The sequence below is a fragment of the Propithecus coquereli genome, unplaced genomic scaffold (assembly GCF_000956105.1).
Source record: "Propithecus coquereli isolate 6110/MARCELLA unplaced genomic scaffold, Pcoq_1.0 Scaffold144, whole genome shotgun sequence".
Lineage (NCBI taxonomy): Eukaryota > Metazoa > Chordata > Mammalia > Primates > Indriidae > Propithecus > Propithecus coquereli.
The window spans coordinates 1,248,478-1,254,741 of NW_012138747.1; the positions used below are offsets into that span (position 1 = coordinate 1,248,478).

Below are 6,264 nucleotides of genomic sequence, written 5' to 3' on the forward strand. Positions count from 1 at the left end.
AGCAATTTTCTTATTCAAGTTCAAAATGGATCGTAAAGCAACGTCAACAACACATTTTGGCCCAGGAACCACTAACAAACATGTAGTGCAGTGGTGGTTCAGGAAGTTTTGCAAAGGAGACTGAGAGCCTTGAAGATGAGGAGTGCAGTGGCTGGCCATCTGAAGTTAACAATGACCAATTGAGAGCAATCATTGAAGCGGATCCTCTTACAACTACACAAGAAGTTGCTGAAGAACTCAACATTGACCATTCTATGGTCTTTTGGCATTTGAAGCAAATTGGAAAGGTGAAGAAGCTTGATAAGTGGGTGCCTCATGAGCTGACCGAAAATCAAAAAAAATCGTCATTTCGAAGTGTCGTCTTCTCTTATTGTTTACAACAACAATGAATCATTTCTCCATCAGATTGTGACATGCAACGAAAAGTGGATTTTATATGACAACCGGCGACAACCAGCTCAGTGGCTGGACTGAGAAGAAGCCCCAAAGCACTTCCCAAAGCAAACTTGCACCCAAAAAAGGTCCTGGTCACTGTTTGGTGGTCTGCTGCCGGTCTGATCCACTACAGCTTTCTGAATCCTGGCAAATCCATTATATCTGAGAAGTATGCTCAGCAAATCGATGAGATGCACCAAAAACTGCAATACCTGCAGCCAGCATTGGTCAACAGAAAGGGCCCAGTTGTTCTCTATGACAATGCCCCACTGTATGTTGCACAACCAACGCTTCAAAAGTTAAATGAATTGGGCTACAACGTTTCGCCTCATCCACCCGCCATAGTCACCTGACCTCTCACCAGCCAACCAACTACCACTTCTTCAAGCATCTCGACAACTTTTTGCAGGGAAAATGCTTCCACAACCAGCAGCATGTATAAAATGCTTTCCGAGAGTTCACTGAATCCCGAAGCATGGATTTTTATGCTACAGGAATCAACAAACTAATTTCTCTTTGGTGACAACATGTTGATTGTAATGGTTCCTATTTTGATTGATAAAGATGTGTTCGAGCCTAGTTATAATGATTTAAAATTCATGGCCCAAAACTGCAATTACTTTTGCACCAACCTAAATATAAAGTACATTATAGAAGCTGAATCATCATAGCATTGACCAGTTAATTATTGTTTAATATTTACCATAATGTAAACAATGAGTATTGTATGGCTAGTCCAAACTTTTTTTTTTCCTTCTGTAAATGAACTCTAATACAGATCTTTATACATAGGATGGATAAGTGAAAATGTAATAGAAATTGTTACAATTTATTGGCCTTCTACTACATGCCTCAAATATTACGTATATACTCTCTAATCCCTATGACGGTCTTGCCACATAGTTATTATTATGCCCATTTCAGGGGAGAATTGAACTCAGTGAAAATAAGTAAATGTTCAAAGTCAGGCAGCATGTGAAAAATGAGAATTAGAGCATAAATCTGCCTGCTGCTAAGACACAGGCCTTTTCTTTTCACACTACCATCTTGCCTAACTATATTAATAGAATTAAAAATATTTCTCTCTCTATTCTGACTCTTAGTAGCTCTATGGCTTCAGCTTAGTTGCTTAGAAGAAACGTAGAATGGAGATTAAGATTTTAGCCTCTGGAATCACAAAGACATGGGTTAAAAACCTAACTATGCCACTAATCAACTGTGTGACACTGGAAAAATTACTTAACTACTTTTTGTAGAACACGGATAATGGCACTCCCTATCTCTTAGATTGGTTGTAAAGATTAAATGAAATAGTATATGTAGAGTTGTTAGCACCATGCATGGCACATAATAAATGGTTAATAAACTTTTTTATGGGAAGTGGTCTAATCCAGTGCTTAAGTGAACAAGTCTTGGAGTCTAAAGGAATTTATGGTTTAAATCCAAGTTCTCCCACTGACTAGGTGCAAGATCCTGAAGAAATTATTTGATTATTATACACCTCAGTTTTCATCATCAGTAAATGGAATAGTATCAGTACCTATCTCACAGTAATTAGGAGAATCAGATAATCAAATGTAATTAACACTGCCAATAGCATCCATAAGCCTAGATGTTTTTGTTATTATTCTCAAATCCAATGATATCTAAAGAAATTTGGAGGTGGCTATGTGTGGAGCACGGAACTGAAAAGCAGTTATTAGGAATAACTCCCTCCTATTATTGTAAAGCAGCAAATATTGATGGATATTCAGGCATTATTGTGCCCTAGATTTTTAGACTGAATCTTGATTCTATCACTTACTATTAAGACTTTTAAGTTTTTTGAGCCTTGGTTTTTTCATCTGGAAAAGAGTATTAATAATGGATATATCACATACTTACTCTGCCCGTCAGAAATGACTTTTAAAGTACTATGTGTACAGAAAATTACAAAACAAATGTGGTTATCTTTATAACCTCTGAAAATATGCATTAAATATATACACTTTATATTATAAAATAGAAATGGAAATGCACATCAAAAACAGTTATATAAAAATTACATTCATATATAAAAACATTTCTATTTAATCTATACTTTTCAAAAGATAATTAATACTAGTTCAGTTTTATTAAAATTTATATATTCACATGATAAAATTTTCATCTATATGGAGACACCTCAAAAAACATCAAAGTATTGCTATGCAGTAACATCCACCCACTCTCTGTAAGGAATTAATTCCAGTAAGGAATTTTGTTCTTTAGTTTTTATAGTGGTTATTTGTATAACTTAAAATAGTATATTATTTTAGTTGATCATATTTAAATCATGAATATTCACTTCTGGATATGAAAGGTGAATATATTAGGACTTAATCCTTCTTTCCTCTTCTTACTTTTCTGCATCCTAATTCGTGTCATGTTATTATTTTATATTGTCAATGTTTATAACATACTTTTTTAAATCTATAGTTGTCTTCATCCATATGCTGAGCCTAGTAATTTAAATCCAACAAAATCAATCTTTGAAATCTTATGAATAGATAAATATTCTTAATTACAATAGAAAATGTGTTTTGCTATGTCATTAAACTGCACTCTTTGAAGAAGATATTCCAAAATGCCAAAGTCTACTAGAATCCCATTTAATTATGTCTGCACTTCCTTTGCGTTTGTCAGTTCACTCAGTTGTCACTTTATAATTTATCTCATTCCATCTTCTTTTTTGTAGGCTTTTAAAATTTTACTGAAGTACCTCATTGAAAAAATGAGCTAAACTTTGCCTTGGCCTATTTTAAAACATCTGCATTTGTCTTCATACATGACTGATAGTTTGGTCTGTGTAAAATTCTAGAACCAAAAATATTGCTTCTTAGTTGTATATGCATACTATTAAAGGACTAGGTTTGTGTACTTGGGCGGTAGTCATAGGTTTCCTCTGCGGGTGTGTAAGTCTATTTCTCAGACTTCTCTCTTGAAAAGTGTTTGAGTGGAATACTGACTGTGTACTTACTGGCCACCTCCATTTTAGGACTCATGAAGGTAAAGCTGTCATATGTGCTGGGACCCTTAATTGTCAAAATAAGAGTTTCTGTTCATCAGTGGAGAACTCTAGTGTACTTCCCTCTTAAGTATAGCTGATGTCTATCGTGTGTGTGGTTTAACTTGTGTTCTCCATGTTTTCTGTTGACATATGGTATTTTCAAAAACTACTCTACTTTCATAGATCTTTATATCCACTTCATAAACTCACTTCATGTAGAAAATTCTCTTCTTAAAATATAATACTTAGATTTCATCTGTATGCTGAGTGACAGCAAGTGGGATAAAAGAAAGGAGCCCCACCATCACAGCTGTTCTAGAAGCAGTTCTTTCATTAATTACCCCAATGTTTGCCAGAAGACTCTCTAAAGGTGGCACATGATGTTTATGAATTTGGAAAAGTTAGTTCCTATCCTTGCATTTGTTATTTCATTATTTTCCACTTCAATCTAATTTTGTCTACTATTTTTTCTTCTAAGACTTCCTCGTGATTTTCAGTTTTCTACTTTCTCCCTTTCCTCACTGAGACTGTTACGATTTTCTTAAAGTTTTTTTTACATATTTATTTTGGTGATTTCAGTGGACATTCAGAAGAGAAATTAGGTAGAGATGTGTGTCAGGTCTGGTATTTTGTACTAAAATAAATAACATTGAGTCAATTAAATTTGCTTTTGAACATAATTTATAATGAAATCTTGTGAGAATTCATCAACTTCGTTTTTCCCACTATCAAGCAAAACTTCGCCTGTGCTATTGGACTCAGGGGGAAAAAAAAATAAAAGATCATATCTCTCAGGCAAGGTTAGGGTATACTGTACAAAGTATCTCTTTGTGTTTCTGACACTCTTTTTCCCTTGATCTGTTTAAGTTGATCCTATTATTGCAGCAGAATAGTAGCCTGCCATTTGGACTTACTTTATCTAGAAAAATGTAAGTTTCTAGGATAGATAACCTTTAATAAGAAGGTATAAACATACATTTTCTATCAAACCTTTCTTTGGAATGACTATCCAAATGTGGAAATGAGTTAAACCCAACAATATCAGGCCAAAGTAAAATAACTGACAAAAGGTTAGGTCAGCAAAAGAAAATTTAATAACAGCATATCAAATATTTACCAAAGCTATTTGCAAAGTTAAATCATTCATGAAAATATATTAAACACTTTAAAATAGGCTAACTTTCATGTGACAAATGAGGGACACATAGAAAGTAAAAGTATAATATTCTGCAATAATAAAACTAATTTTTCTAAAACTATATTTCCTTTACACACAATTTTCATCTATCTTGGCTGTCTGGGGACAAAAATACACATTACTTCTGTTAAATTCTAAGTTCAGCACTTCCTATTGACTTTAAATTACAGGGAGCTTGGTGGGCTTCTTCAAAGAAAATAGAGGTAACAGGGGGAAATAAGCAGGGCTACAATAACCCTGAGAGAATCCTACAGAGCCTGAGCCACATCCATTCCATAAACACGTATTGGATCTTACCATGTGGTAGATACGGTGACATAGGCAAAGAATACAACAGGGTTCACACCCGTTTGAAACTCACCATCGACTTTGCTTGAATACTTGCAGTAATGTCACAGCCACTCCCAATATGCATCCTGTTCCAATATTGGGCAGCTCTAATCTAAAAAGATTTTTTTCCCTTAAATTGAACTCTGTTTCTCTTCATTAAACTCATCCGTTCGTTCTGATATGTTTCTTTGGAACTACACTGAGGTTTAATCCTTTTTTCATATAGTAGGGCTTCGTTTATTTGGAGACTGATTCTAGCTTCCTGTATCTTTGTTTTTCTAGACAAAATATTCCCAGTTAATTTAATTGTACCTTATAGAACATGTGTTTCAGACCTCTTAACATCCAGGTTATCCTCCTCTAAGAGTATGCAATTTATTTTAATTTTTGAAACTCTACTGGTCATTTGGTGTCTACAAGATAAAGTCCAAATTATTACAGAGGGCTCTTTCAGTCCTTAAATGAGTAAATGTGTTTGTTTATTTGACAGATTCTGTGCTGGCCATCTGGAATACAATAGTAAACTCGAGATAGCCTCGGACCTCAAGAAGTTAACACTTTAGTCATCTGTCTCATTTCATCTTACTCTCCACTCACATGAAACACCAACACGCTGCTCCTCTGTGTGAATGCACAAATGAACCCTAAAAGCTTCAGAGAACCTGATTTTCTAAACCTCTCATTGCTCAAGAATATTATGTATGACCTATTTCCAAGCAATGCTTCTGTCTTTTATACCATTTTCCTATTCTGAAAATAGTTAAAGCACTTTAGGATTTTCAAGACCATTCCTGACAATACCAATTTGCATTAAAAGCATCAGTCTAAAACCGAAATAATTCCTTTATAGAAGCAACATGCTAAGAAAGCCCTTGATTGTCAAGTGTGGAAAAATGACCCTCCAAGAAAAGAGAATAGTCAGTTTTTTTAGAAGCCAAAGCATAGGCACTGAAACAGCATTAAAAATGAAACATACTAACACCCATCCTGGATCTGTTACTGAAGACCTTTTCTTTCAATTGAGGTATAGAATAAGCAGTGTTTATCTTTGGAAATGCCATTCGAGCCTTTCACAGACATATGCACCATGTCCATGGTGAAGTATTTCAAGCCCAAGCTGTAATTATGTTGAGATTTACTACAAATCTCCTATCTAGTAATATACCTACTCAGTAGTAAAAGCCTACTCTCCTTTTGTTCTATACCTTAATGCCAAAGTATAGTTCTGGTTATTATTTCAAAGTTTTAACATACCAGAAAAAGTTCTGCAGAC

At 34.5% G+C, this 6,264-nt stretch overlaps 1 protein-coding gene across 1 annotated transcript in view; it reads right to left on the bottom strand.

Annotated features, from left to right (window-relative positions):
• Window positions 1–6,264, bottom strand: part of NEGR1 (neuronal growth regulator 1) — a 1,084,106-nt gene that overhangs the window by 277,994 nt on the left and 799,848 nt on the right. The window lies entirely within an intron of this gene.